This window comes from Corvus brachyrhynchos, unplaced genomic scaffold (genome assembly GCF_000691975.1).
Source record: "Corvus brachyrhynchos isolate BGI_N302 unplaced genomic scaffold, ASM69197v1 scaffold32, whole genome shotgun sequence".
NCBI lineage: Eukaryota > Metazoa > Chordata > Aves > Passeriformes > Corvidae > Corvus > Corvus brachyrhynchos.
Window position 1 is genome coordinate 9,699,282 of NW_008237919.1, and position 15,247 is coordinate 9,714,528.

The window sequence follows — 15,247 nt, forward strand, 5'->3', positions numbered from 1 at the left end:
TCCCCTCCCGCGCCGCGCTCCAGCAGCGCCACGGGGCCTTACCCCGCAGTATGGGCTCCTCCCGGGCAATCGGACAAATATCTGACCCGAGAGATTCGATTTCAACAGATGTTCAAAAAAACCCCCATGCCAGACAAAGTTATACCACGTGGAAGTTTGAGATACGTCAGAGAACAGCTATTATTTTTTTAATTTACTACTAATGGATTTGATTTTAAAAAGCAGAAAAGTATTTTGATTTTAAGACTTAAATATGATTGAATCTTCTTAGCTTGAAAATACACAAGCATTTTTAATTTTACTGCAAAAGAGAAATACAGCAGGAAAAAATAGTATCTGAAACAAAACTTTTAGGAAGAGGTTAAAATGGGACCTCAAGATAGGTAAAAATGTTTAATATTCAAATACACTGATTTACATTGTTATTTCTCACGTAAAGAGGCTTTCTTAAGATACAACAAAGGAAGATAATTTAATTGCCAAGTAATAACCCTGGGACATAATTTCCAAAACTGTGATGGTACAATTTAAACACTCCTGAGTAAAAAATGCCATTGCAATCAGCTTACTTTCTGCAGAAATTATCTGGTACTTAGTGACTGAAGTACAGTTTGGTGGGTATGTGTTTGTACCAAGAGACTATCCAAGCCCAGAGACACCTCTGTAGGTGTTTTAACCGTGTGTGTCTCCTCCAGCATCTGCCAAGACTCAGGTGAGTCCTGTGTTAGTGCTGACACTGGCTGGTTGCACTGCAGTGTCTGTTCTCCCCAGTTTCTCCCTGCTGTAGTATTGTAGCACAACGAGATTCATTGAGGATAAGGTTTGCCAAACTTGTGCTCATACTGCCTGCTTGCATTCAACATGGAGATTTAGGTAAAAGCTTAGTGTAGTTCTTCTTGATCGTTTTTTTCTCCTAAATTACATGACATATTTCAGGAAAGAATAGTCTCTTTTTAGGTGAGTTGAGAGCATTATGGAGAGGGGATTGGAATATACTCGGGAAAGCAAATATTTTGTGGTTCTTTGTTTAATGAAATGCAAAACATACATGAAAACAGAACTGTGTTGTGAATATGGCTTCAAGTTCCACTAACTTTCATAGGAATGCATATCTAGTGCATTTGTGGCCTGCTCTGACATTCATTGCAACTGACAGCATCCCCCTGATGACAGCCTTGGAATGAATTAATGAATGGATGGTTTGAACGATGACATATCCAGGGAAGGATATGGAAGTCAGAGCCTGATGCCCTTTGATCATCAGCTATGAATAATATAACAAGAGAGAGAAAAAGACGTAAATAATAACAGTACTGGGCATAAATATGGCCTGAGGCAATAATTTTCATTCCAAAGGTTATAGATGCTGCTTCACCTCAGGTGTACAGAAATAGCAAATGCATATTTTATTGGTTTGTTTCTATGTGGTGAACACTGGTAGATAATAACTAACACCTGCACGATTTAAATAAACAAGAAGATGCCATATTGCAGCAGGATTTTCAGAAATGCTCAGTGTTCACTGGGTTTATTCACTGAAGTGAATCATAAAATTCCTGCCAGTCTCCGCAGAAACAAAGCTTATGCATTGGGAATTACATCCCTTTAAATTCTTCCTGCTTAAGCCAAAACAACTGTCATTTAGAGCTGTCAGGAAAAAACCTCATAGAAGTAGTTTTATTAGAAAAATCAGTGTTGTTGAAATTGGAATAAATTGAAGTCTCTGAAATTTCAAATGGGAAATTAAAGACTATGCCCTCAATTATTCTGAATATAACATTCCAATTATTTATTTTAGAACATACTCTTTACTGCAGTTTTAAAAACTATGCCAAAGCAATACTGAGGGTTGTAACATCACACACGCTAGAGGCAGAAGTCTTCTATTTTATATCACTTATGATATGGTTCATTATCTGTTCCATTTCTTTTCCTACAATAGTCCTGGGTCATCCATTGGAGAACACGGAGTTAGTCTGGCTTTGAACCCAGCTAGGTACTGAAGAAGATAATTATTTTTACAGCCATTGACCAAATTTTTACTGGAGTTGAAAAGTGTAGCAAATGAAAGCTTGCAGAAGTAAAAATTATCGAATTGCTAGAGAAGTTAGAGAGAGATGTCCTTGTCCTTGCTTCTGTCATATTCTTGAGTGGCAATAGGCAAGTTATTTCATTCATTTTCCCAGCTGGTCACCAATTTTGTTCTTCATTTCAGCTTGCCCAACATCAGATCTTTGGTCTTGTCTGTAGAGTCCCAGAACCTGGGTATGTTATCCCACAGGTTTTTTAAGTTTTCAAACAATTGAATTTTCAATGGTTTGGGGTTTTTTTATATATATAAAACCTGTGTGACATTTGCCTGCTTCTAAAAATGCAGATCTAACCTTTTAAACTTCAGTAGTAAATTGCACTGCTTTAATTTAATTAATTTTATTGTAATTTCCATTACTTTAATAGACTGTAGTAAATTCAGTACCCTCTGAGATTACTAGTAATATTCATTATCCCATTTCTGCATAAACTCTCCTTTAGCTTTTTTCATTTTGACAGTCTCAATTACTTATGTTTATTTGGGACAAATCTTCCTAGGTCTTACAAAGAGGTACTGGGATTTATTTCTGCTCTAGTGGATGTTGTTTTATACTAAGCTACATTGATTTTAGAGGGATTTTAGAGAGAAAGAAGATTTTAGCAAAGCGAAAAATAAAATGGAAGGAGAGAAAAGTGGCTGCAATTAAGTTTCTGCCTTAGAAATTACAGAGAACATGAGTTACAGATCTAAGCAATTAATCCTTTACAAAATTTTTCTTATATTGTACCAAACCAAGCAATCTCTTTTATCAGAGTTACTTACCTGCAGCATCAGCTTCAGTGGGTTTAATGTCTACATCTATTGGAGGAGATAATGGGCAGATTGTATAAATATTACTCAATGAAAAGGAATGAAATGTATGACAGCAGTATGATTTGTTGCTGAATGTGGCTGCCCACAAAGCCGTTGGTGCTTTTGTCATACACTGGAGATTAAAGGCTCAGATTCTGCCACTATGGGATCATACAAGCTTTTTTGATAACTGATCAAGTGGTCTGTGACGTGCCTAGCAAGAAAACCTCAGGCACTTTCAGAATCAAAGTTAAAACTAAAGATATCATTACAATTTATCACATAAATAACAACAAAAAAGCACCTCAAAATCTTTTAAGAACATTCTTGGAAAATTATAGTCGATGTCCAAAAAGACTATCGGGGTGACAGCGTCTCAGGAGCAGAAAGACAAACTGTATATTGTCCATCCTGTCATAGGGAAGAGTAGACATGGGAGAGATTATACATGCCATAGCATGAAATAATGCCTCACATATGGTAAAGAATATGTGAACTGTAAAGTGGAAAACAATCTCTTTGAGCCATATGTTCCCCTCTGGCATTAAACTGCATAGGAGAACAAAATAATCTAAAAATTATGTAATTTTTGAAGCACAGCCATTCAAACATGTTCTCCCCCTGCCTTTGTACACTACTCAGAGCAGGTATGAGAAGTTATAAAATACTTTGAACTGTGCTAAAGAAAGGGGAGAATGGCCTCATTTGTCTCCTGGTTCAAACATGTCCCATGTTGGAACGGGCAAGGAAACAAAAGAGCAAGGCTGGGCAGGGCACAGACCCTGATACTCAGTTCAGTTTTGGTGGAACATGAGTCAGGCAAGCAGGAAGCCATCCTAGCCTAAATAAAGGCAGGGACAAAACGGCCATTGACCTAACAGGGCCAGAATTCCTGTCTCATTATGCATCCTAAAGTCTCCTGTCTTCCTGGAACAACTGTGCAGCTGCTGCTGAAGTGTCACCCTGGGCTGATGGTGCCACTGTACCCCACAGCTCTTCTGACAGCATCTGGGGATATGAAACGACATTGAGTGGATCGAATTTGGAGCTGGACTACCCGTACCCTACATTTTGTGTGTGTGTATTTTAGGTGGTGTCAGAAATATGGCAAGTATGGCACTGTGGGGATCCAATAATATGTCAGCCTTTTTGTTTGTTTCGGGTTTTTTGTTGTTTTGTTCGCTTTTTTGTTTTGTTTTTTTTTTTTGTTTTTTTGTGGGTTTTTTTGTTGGTTGGTTTTTTTGTTGTTGTTGGGGGTTTTTTTGGGTTTTTTTGTTTGTTTTGTTTTTTGGGGTTTGTTTGTTTGTTTTTTGTTTTCAAATACACAGCCTATTGGCCATTTTTTTTACAGCAAAGGTAAGAAGTTACTTTTGCCCTTGGAGCAAATCCCCTTGAACTCCTTAGTTTTGTTGCTTTCTTTAAAATGCAGCCAGAGAGATGGGATCATACATGTGGGAAACCTGGAAGAAGTGCTTCATAGGAGCTTCATTCAGAATCCATGTGCTGGCAGAAGACAGGACATGTGGCAGTTCTGCTTACACAGGAAGCAGGCAAAGGAATAGTGATGCATCCCAGTATAAGGAAAGCTGTGTAACATAACATCCTTTAGAAATAAGTGCAGTATATTGAGTGATAAAGCTAAAAAAAGGAAAAGCTTACCACACTGAGGTGATCTGAAACACCAGAAGACTACACCATAAAAACAAAGAACTTCTAATTAGGGCCTTTTACATTCTCTGATTGTGAAATTCTCCTTCTCCAGCAAATTATTTTCTACCACATAAGTTTTGATTTCTCTGCTTCCTTGTCATTCATGTGGCACTTTTTGTTTTCTGTTAATGTTTATTACACTTTCTAAGCCTAATTTATCACATCTTAGGGAACAAAATCTTTTGCTGACTTTCAACTGTCTTGGCATGGGGCAGACTTAGGGAGGTTTCATGTGGGACTGGATACAGAGAATCAAAACATCTGGACTGAGGGCAGTCCCTTTGCTAATGACAGGTAAAAGAGTTGAGGAACTGAATGCCAAGGGATGTAATCCCTAGCACTCCGGGAAGAAAGCTGAGAGAAGAAATGCAGTAACAGATGCAGAAGGATGGGGTGCTGGCAAAGTCAAAAACTATGAAAAGATCCAATCAGCAAGAGCATATGACATGTCTGGCATTAAACACAATAATTACAAGCCTTTTTAATTGCAATAAACATCTTTCATATTTATGTAATTACATGTTTGGAAATCATCTAATTAAAATAGGATATTCTGACAAAATAAAAGACTTGTACATCTCTGCAGAAGGTTGCTGCTGCTTTTTTACTGAAAGCAGTAGGCATTCCAGAAAACTTCTGGGACTGCATCTACAGCAAATAGTGACATACATAGGACTACAGTGCTTGGAGAGCTCACCACTGGGATTTCTCTTTGTCATATTAATTGCTGGAGATTAGGTTTTTCTCAACAGCCAGGACCAGAAATATTTTCACACAAATGGTAGATTGGAGAGAACAAGGAATAGCCTTTTTAGTTCCAAACTGAACAGGCAGCACCTGAAACAGAGTGAGAACAGCATCTCGTAGCATATTTATTAATAGGTTAAAGTACTCCTTTAAACACAGCATGTTCTTGAATTGTATAGTTCATTTAGTACTCCACAATGAATACCAAACAGGCAAAGAGTAGTGGGTATGCTAATACAAACAAATTCAATACAGAAATGCATAGAAGGAAGAGATTCAGTGGAGGGAGTGATGGAGTAGATGAATTTGTATGTATCCTCAGCAATCCATTCATTACATAAGTTACAGCAATAAAGCATTACCAGTTGTCAAAAAGAGAAGAAATAATGTGAGATTATGGAAAAGCTGAAAGTAAAACATGAAATCTGAGAGCAACAGATGGATAATGAGAGCACTATAATGTATATATTATCTAGAAGATGTATTTAGAAACTTTTGTCTAGCATGAGTTCTTCAGAAAATCCTAATGACAACTGCAGATAGATTTAAAAGGGCCCTGACTTCCACAGTTCACGGAATGAATGAGGGAACTTGTACAGCCAACACAATGTCAAGATGAATGATGTAAAATGATATAAAAATTGCTGAACTGTGCATAGTAAAATGTTTCCTCAGGGAAGGAACGAGGAGTAATAGGTTCTAAAGCATGGCTTCAGTAAACGATAATTTAAGTAGGAAATGGTCCAGAGAGTTAGTAAAAAAGCCATGGAAAGCAAATAAATGTTATAAAAGAAAGCTAAAATGAAATTACAAGGCAGTGATATAAAATAAATGTCATAGCATCATGCAAAATATACGGAAACAACTGAAGCAGTTAGTGTTTTCATAGAACAATTCAGCTTCATACATATCTTCATGTTCTTTTATATGATAAAAATAGATCCAGATGTATCTAGGAATGGACATGGTGTTGTCCTTGAGCTGAGGATAAAGGAGCATGAAAAGCTTGCCTGGGAAAGAGCATAAACAAAATTATGTTTTAAGACCTATTGGATATTTGTTTTACTGAGATGGAACAATATTCTTGATTTCAAAGCATTTAAATATTTTATAAATAAAATCAAAACGTAATTTCTGTATTTTGTACATTCAGTTGACTATGTAAAATGTAGATTTAAGCATTAATTTGAAGGTTCCATTTTTGTCAATATAAGATACTGCTGGCTTCTTCATATGGTTTATAACAAATGGCAGATGTACACTAGGTTGCAAATGTGCAAATGTATGATATTGAAAACTCTCATTCAAGTAAATAATAATAGCTATGAAAGAGCTGGCAAAGTTTCCCTCCTCTACTTTCCTAGATGGTTTTCCAATTAATTTCTAATCCTAATTTTCCAGTTTAGGTTTGTGAATAATTCATATTTATAAAAGCTGGTCTTATGTACAACTCAACTGGGACACTTGGATAATAAGGAATACATTACAAAAGCCTCATTTGAAAACTTTGGTTTACCTATCTTCCCCATTTTACTTCTTGAAGTTTGTAGCAGGGTTAATTCAATTTCCCTGGGTGCCAACCACAAGGTAAAGCCTGTACTCCTCTTGTAGTGCCTTAACTGCTGTTTTCTTGTTTCTGCTGTAAATAAGGTTGTTAACTTTAAAATTATAACCTTGTTTTTATGATCTAACATACTTTCATTTGTTTTTTATATCTGTGCCTGTTTCACGACACCTTTAAGGGTCTAATAATACATGCCCACCTTATTTCTCTTACAGTATGACAAATTTTAAAATTCCTTAGTCACATACTGCTTTTTCCTGCAGACTGAGTACTGAATTGGCATTTCATTTTTTGCTTGGCCGATTCTGCAAGACAGATAACTTCCTTTTAGCACATCTTCTGCTTGTTTATAGGACATAATAGAAATCATATAGCATTTAATTCTGCTTTTGCTATATAATTTTGCAGCTTTATTATCTCTAACAAAATACCATTCACAGTAACAAAGACATCATTCTTGAAAAAATCCAGCAAGAAGAGGACAAAAGATAGGCTGGGGACAGCACTGGAGTGGAATTCCTACTTTGCTCTTCTGTAACATTTTCCATTGTCATTCTTGAAGTACTTCTACAAGGATGAATCATTATTTCAATTTGCCTATAGGAGAAACTGAGTCACCTAAAGAGGAAGTGATCTGCCATGCAGCAAGTTGGTGGCAGAGCCAAGGGCAAAGAACAAGGCTCTTCATTTCCTGCCTGGTGCCCTCATGACATTAACTCAGTTTACAGCTCTGCCACAGTCTTCTTTATGACCTTAGGTAAGATCTTTGGGGTCCTTTATTCTCCTAACACTGAAGTGCCTGCTTAATTTAAGCTTATTTTTTAATGATCACATTTGGATGAAAACTCTCCACCAGTACATCAGCCATATTACAGGGATGGTTCATCCTTTCAGGTACTTTGAAAGGGAGAATTTTTTGTTCAGCATACTGTTACATTAGGTAATATTTTATTTTTCATATTGTGTTTGTTTTTGCCCAGAAAGTTTTCACAAAGAATAATTGTAGCCAGGGGAAACCTGTGTCTGTAGATGATAGAAAATGGTGAGTCAGAGGAGCCTCGGTTCTGTTGCACAATACCTGTGTGTTATGGGCCCCCGGTTTTTCAGCTTTGCAAACACTATTTTCCTTTTTCAGAGACATCTGGAGAACAACTGTTCGCACTCCAGACAAACTCAGGGTGCGGATGAGAGGAGAACTCACGCCTCCACCTACTGCTCCCTACACAGTGTGCATGAATGAAAAGAAGCACTTCTTCCCCTGCCCTACCCATTTGCACATAGAGCCCTTCCAAACATTTCCTCTGGGTTTCCTCGTAAGAACACCTCTTCACTGTCCTACAAAGTCCCATGGGGTACAAAGCAGGCATTTCAGTATTTGGATTTTAATTTGCTGTGTATTATTACTTTCACTGTTCCCTCTTCTTTCTTCTGTTCCCTTTACCTTTCTTACTTGTTTTTGATACTCTTTCTGCTGTTTTTACTAAGTCTGTTTCATTTCAATTTGTTGTCTTCCCCTTTTTATGCTTCTTTTCCATGAGAAAAGGGAAGCGTTCCACTCTAGGCCAACTCATCATAGAGGCATGGAGAGGACTGGCAGAAATCATTGCTCATGTCTGGCTATGCAGGGAGAGGACTAGGGTTTTGCTGCTGTGAGGATTTCCCAGAAGTGATATTGGAGCTGTTCCAACAGTTTACAGTAAAAGGGCTGCAGTTCTAATGCAAGTTCAGCAAGGTGAAGGCCATCTTTTATCAGGTCAGGTACAATAACCAATTGTGTCAGATGTGTCTCTGGTCTGAGAAATTAAACCTTTGTACAGGATGCTACATGGTACACCATGGAGGTGAAGGATCCAGCCTTCATATGAAGTCTGACATCGAAGAGGAGAGACAGATGTCTGGCCTGTAAGAACCATAAAGAATTAAGCACAAAAGGCCCTGTAACTGGAAGGCATTATTGTGAGGCCCAGGCCATTAGTGTCTAGGTATCCCTGCCTCCATTGTCTCACCAGGGTGCTCAGCAGTGTCGACAAAGCAGCCCAGCTCTGAAGAACACAGTACTTTGTTACATTTGGCTAAACCTGAAAGTATTGGTAGGGGGAGAATGGGTACCATAGCCACTTTTTCCTGGGCAGAAGGCAGATAACTTACATACCTTTCAAAATGGTGAAATCTGGTCCTCTCTCTCCCATGTCCCCTGCTGAGTGCCCAGGCATGATTTCAGCACCCTTGAAGGATGAACACAGCACCCTGTTTGTCTTGCTGCCGTGTCATACGTCACAGAGTAGAGGAGGAAGCAATGGGGCAGAAGCCATTAGCAGCATCACCTGGGATGACAGTCTGGAAAACAGTGTGAAGCAAAACTTCCAGTGCCTCATTCTCACAGAAGAAAACTGAATGCAATGATAACATCCACATGTGTTAAGACAACCAGAGAGTGTAGTGTGGAGTGTGCTAGAGACTCCCATAATGTGTGACACAGAAGATTCAGTTCAGGCAAGACTGAACTTTTAGATGGAGGTGTTCGTGTAGGCCAAAAATTGGTTGTTGTTAATGTTCCCTAAATGTACTTGATTTTTACAGGAGAAAGCGAAGTTCTAGAAATGCAGCATGTACTTTGAGAAGGAAATGGTAGTCTTAGGGCCAGTGGTACTTTTTTTCCATTGTCTGTGAGTACTTTTTATGGAAGTCCTTCCTTCCTCTTTGTGGGATATTTTCTATGTGAGTGGAGTTACCAACAGTGAAAATCACATAGCCTAAGGAAATCTTTAAAATGTGCCAGGACCACATCACTGCTCGCTAACAACAAAAGGATTGATTCAATACTCAATAAGAAAGTGAGAGTAGGAGAGACTGAGAGACTTGTGGTAGTCTGCACTGCTGAGGTGTACAAGTGCTTTCTATAGAAACAGAGAATTTTCTAAGCGCTGCTGGCTTCCTGCTTATGTACCTTGCCTGCACTTCAGTTCAGAGGTAAAGGAGGCAAGTGTGTATTCAAGGGGAAGGGAGTATCTTCTCTTGTGTTTGCACAGAGCCAGGTACAAAAGAGCGATGAAAATGGGTCAGATCTCCAAGTGCTAAAGAAGTGTAGACAGTAATACAAATAATTGTTTGGAACACACTGAATTTAGTGCTTTGCAGCAGTCTGATGGCATGGACAGAAAACAGAATGGTGGCCCTATTCTGACTTCTTGTATTTGGTTATTTTTGTCAACTGTATGAATTTATACTCTGCTTAGTTATTGAACAAACCGAAACTAGAGTTTTGTGGCACAAGAAAATGCATTACACAATTACCCTTGTATGAAAATGTAAAATGTAAACTTCATTTTTTCTTTCAGCGAATAATGGCTCTTCTTTTAAACATTATTAAATGAATGAAATAATCCTAAGTTTTTAAGACATTAGCCTTGGATCAAAGTCAAGGATGTAATTATAAACAGTGAGCTCTTTATGGCTCCATCTACACTGCTCATCACATTGCTGCCAAACACTATCAAGGTCTCAGGCTACAGTGCCACGGTTACAGCCATATTAACGGCTGTTTAGGTCATTGCAAAAAAAAAATCCTATCAGGTGTAGTTAACATTTCTGCAACCTGTGTAGTGTTAACAGGTATTTCCTTACGTGAGAAAGGTACAAGAATGTAGGTAATCAGGCATCTCCAGGTTTTCAGGGTTCTGTTGATTTCAGAAAGGCAGGATCCCCTCCCAGTATTCTCCTGTGGTTAAGCACGCAACTCTAGTTCTTATCTTTCCTCAGATCTTGGAAATACTTGCAAGGGATACCTAATCATAGGAAAGTAGATGCTCAAAAGCCAGAATAGTGTATTGCCACAACTTTTGGCCACAACTGTGCTGGGAGCGCATTATATATGTAGAAGTACTTCTGCCAATTCCGTGTGGCAAATATGTGCTTTACCCAGCCAGAGTTTCTGCATGTTAAGAGTAGTGAACCAATAAAAAAGTAATCTGCCTGACTACCAAGCTCAACTTCACTTTTTCCTTTCAAATTTAAACAAAAAGCTCTGGATGTAAGCGTACAATGCTTTACAGAATGAAACAGACCTGATTCGCCACCTTCTTAGAAATGTTGACTACAACATGCAGTAGTCTTTAGCAACAATTACCCTGAGACATAAAATAGCAGGGCATGGGGGTTCTAGGGACCAACGTGGGGGTGAGCATTTTGATACTGTCCTACAAATGAGATTTTTCCATTCTCTCCAAATAGCTTCAGGATGGGCCCCTCAACCATTCATCGGCATTCATGATTTCACCCATCTGCCCCTCTGTAAGTACATTTCTGCTTCCTGAAAAGAAGAGGCTGGAAAGTAAAAACTGACTACCATAATAAACATCAGCTTTTAGCCACTATTATCTCTTTGTTTTATTCCTAAAGCCCTTGTCTCTATTGTTGGCGTTTTCTTAAATTCTATTATTTCTTTGTCACACTTTGTCATGAAATCTCTTGTTTTCTGATAGCTGGCATTCTTCTTTAAGCTCAGTTCCGGGGGAATTGAATAGCTCAGGTTCAGGTTTTAAAACAAATATACCTAGCCATTCCGGTTCCTGAGAACTGAACACAGAAAGCAAATTTAAGTGAAAAGCTCATATGTAAATAAACTATCCTTTTAAAAATAAGTACAGTTTTTCAAGCCAGTCTTTAGGATTTGGAATTCTGCTGTGTGGATTTTTTTTTTTCAACTTACAGAGTCAGCAGTAATGCCTCCAACAGTTTCATCAAAATGGCCAATACCCAGGAATACAGACATCATAAAGTGAGCAGGAATTATATGACCTGATCAGAGATGACCACCCAATTGAGAATATGCCATGGACCAGTATAAGTTAAATAAACATGGATGTATTAACTGCAGGAAGGGATTCTGTTGCCTTTATGAAGTCTCAGAGCTATGAACTAGGATGGTTCACTTCTAGCAACAAGAAATGCACAGTCACAGCAGGCCATCACACACTTTGTGGGAGTGGAATTAGTGTGGGACATTTAGGCAGGAACTGTAATCTGGCAGCACATGGCCTCTTTGCAGGAGGCAGGGAAGCCAGCATACCGTGCTCATGCTGCTGCAATATGTGAGTGGTCCAGCACCATGTGGGAAGTGTGGGCAAGAGATACTGTGCATGTGCCCACATCTTAGCCACAAAAAAGCAGCACTGCAAAGGCAAGTGACAGCATAAACCTTTTGAACATTAATAGGATGCCCACAGGAAAGAAAAGCATATGAGCAAAAGATGTATCAGCAAAATACACAGGCTCACATGCTGAATGGCATGGTCAATACACAAACACATAGTATGTATTAGTATCATAACACCACTGTAACTTTAACTAAGATGGATTTGCTCTCATTAAAAAACCTCACACTGAAGTTGTAAGGAGGAGAAATAAGAAGTTAAAAGAAGGACATCAAGTGAGTCTGTTCACACAGAACTAACATGGTGGCAGCAATAGTAATACTTAAAATTAGTTTTCTTGGTAAAAAGCCCATTCAATTTTATTAGTAAAAAGTTATTTAATATTCATCATGTGGTATTTGAAACAACTGGATAAATAAGAGTAAATAGGTTTAAAAATAGGTTAGTACAGTTTGTTTTCAGAGTGAAGAGTGATTTCTTCCAAGGCATACTACCATAAGAATAACTGCACTAGTTCCTGGAGATCTGTGATTGTGTGACTATCTCCACTTTTTTATTAAAAAAAAAAGGAAAGGCACATTCCTACTTTTCACTAACATTCACATTCATTAACATCACATTCTTAAGAGAATGTGATTTCACCATACTTTAAGGCTCAAAAATCAAAAGGTAAATAGAAATACACCAGCGTTTACAATATAGGGAGTTTTACAAGAGGATAATATTTCATTTACATGTGACTCATGATTTCTACATGCTTCAGGTATGCAACAGTGATTTGTATAGGGAGTGGGTTGCAGTGAGAGGCTTGCTAACATTTGAAAGACAGCTGTCATTTACAGATTCTAAGAACTTACAAAAAAGCATAAATATCACACAAATCTGGAATCAGGAAAAAAAGGTAAAAGGTGTTATGATACAACTTCAAGTACCAGTCTAATGAGGTCAACATAAGTAGAGTTGCTAACTTCCAGAACTCCTTTTCACCCCATGGAAGAACTGGCAATTTCCTGAGAACACCAGCCCTTTAAGGATGAGAGGGAAAATATAACCCAAAACATCGTATTCAAAAAACAACCACCTTTTTATTTTCCTGATGAATAACAGCCTCCACACTCCCTACAGTCAAAATTTACCTTTAGAAAAGTAACCACTTTCAGCATTGACTTAAACTTTGACTATGTGGAGATATTGATAAAAATAAGGGATTGATACTAATGTATACTATGGAAGAAATTTGGTGATTTTGGATTGGTAATAGAAGTATCCTTACTTCAGTACAACAAGAAGACATATTTTTTAAACATTTCAAAATATTTTGGCACACAGATTTTATCATAACTTGGAATATGCAGACTTTTCAGTCAGCTGTTCCATGTATCGACAAGGTATAGTTTTGCAGATCATTCAATTGTTAACAATCTATAGTATTTACTGCACTCCTGCTGCTAAGTAAACAGTTTTATAAACTAACTCATGCCCTTGCTGTAATAAACAGAGAGAAGATATGAAGTGTATTGGTTGGACGACAGGATCGTCACTTTCTTGCAGGACAGCATACCTTCTGCTAATAGAAGGAAGGTGTCCAAGCAGGTGCTTGCCGGAATGGGACCTGGGCTGGGACTGACTGCTGTTAGTTTGGCAGCTGGAGGCAGGCACTGAATGTGGCGGGGCATGTTCAAACATGTATCCCAACTAGCTGGTGGAAAGTGTGGGTTGCTTCTCCCTGATGAGGAGGAATGGAATGTCAGAAGCATTTCTCATAGCATTTTGATTATCAGTTAGCTAGTATAGATTGGGAAATGGGACAGAACAGGTACATTTATGTTACTGGTTTAATGTGCAGTGAAGGTCATATTGAGTGTAATCATCCTTACAGCTGGAGTTTCGTGCATTCCTCCAATGCACTATACTGCTCTATGTGAAACGGCTCCTGTCAAGGAAAGAAGGAAGAGGCTATGCATAGTGTGCTACATAAAGCACAGCAGTAATACAGACCTTGGCCACTCCTCTAGCTCAGTAGACTTGGCTTGATCTTCACACATAGCTGCCTCACAGCTACCTCAACTCCTGCTCTGCAAATGTTCCTCAATACCAAAATTAGCAACTTCAGTTTTGACATTAGCAGGGCACATCCACAATATCCTCACTGCAGCAGACAGTGAGGGGGAACACATAGTTGTTCCTGCAGTTGGATCTTGTTCCTGGACCACTTTTGCACATGGTGGTGCAAGGCTAGTCAGAGCCAGGTCAAAACTGGAATTCAGCCTCCTGTGTTTATGATGTGGTATGCAGAAGCTGAGCCCAGGTTTTTGTCATACAGGGTGGATAAGGAGAGACAGGCAGGCCAGGAGATTTTGAAGCCTCCATATGAGGTTCTGTGGCCAAAGGGCTCATCCAGAAGCGTCAGCACACACCACATGCTCTGAGAAATGCCAGGATGACATCTCATTAGATTGGCACAACCCTTTTGACAAGTACAACTTTCTGTAAACAGTTTGACAGTTTCAAATGCAATACATACCAACAACTGTATTTTCCAAAAGAAAAAAGCAAAATACATCCAGGTAATTCCAAAATTAATGACATACAAAATCACAGAGAACTTATTAGGTTGCAAAAGACCTCTGACCATCAAGTCCAACCTATGACTGAACAACACCATGTCAACCAGAACACAGCACTAAGACTGGATGTGGTACTTCGTTTAAACACCTCCAGGTGTGTCTCCACCACATCCATGGGCAGTCCATTACAATATCTAATCACCCTTTCTGTGAAGAAATTCTTTCTAATGTCTCACCTAAACTCCCCTGGCCCAGCTTAAGACTATATCCTCTCATACGTATGAGAGGTTCCATATCTCCTCACAGCCGAGATGTCCTGATGCTGGAGTTGCAACAGGGAAAGGTTTGCTTCCACCAAGCACTTTGGTGGAAGGGAGCCACAGCCTGCCTGCCACCTCGTGAAGTGCCCGCCAAAAGGTGCACGCGGCCTCTTCCCATTTCTTCAGCCACCTTTAGGCTAAATTTGACACCCGGGAACGGCGTTAATGGAGGTTCAGTGTTCGGTCTGACGCTGCTCACTGCAGTGGATTCCCGAGCCCTCCGACAATCCGCAGCAGCCGCGGTTTTGTCTGTTCACAAGCGTGCCTGATACAGCGCGTTTCCGACCAGCGCGTCCCTTCCC

At 39.0% G+C, this 15,247-nt stretch overlaps 1 long non-coding RNA gene across 2 annotated transcripts; it reads left to right on the plus strand.

Moving 5' to 3' along the window:
* The first annotated feature begins 4,177 nt into the window (after nucleotides 1–4,177).
* On the plus strand, nucleotides 4,178–11,780 carry LOC108446488. 2 transcript variants are annotated; one of them, XR_001861698.1, is made up of 3 exons: nucleotides 4,178–7,662; nucleotides 8,041–11,195; nucleotides 11,616–11,780. It is a non-coding gene; the product is annotated as an uncharacterized LOC108446488 (long non-coding RNA). The 2 variants fall into 2 exon arrangements; XR_001861697.1 differs by having other exon boundaries at nucleotides 4,178–11,195.
* Nucleotides 11,781–15,247: the final 3,467 nt, after the last annotated feature.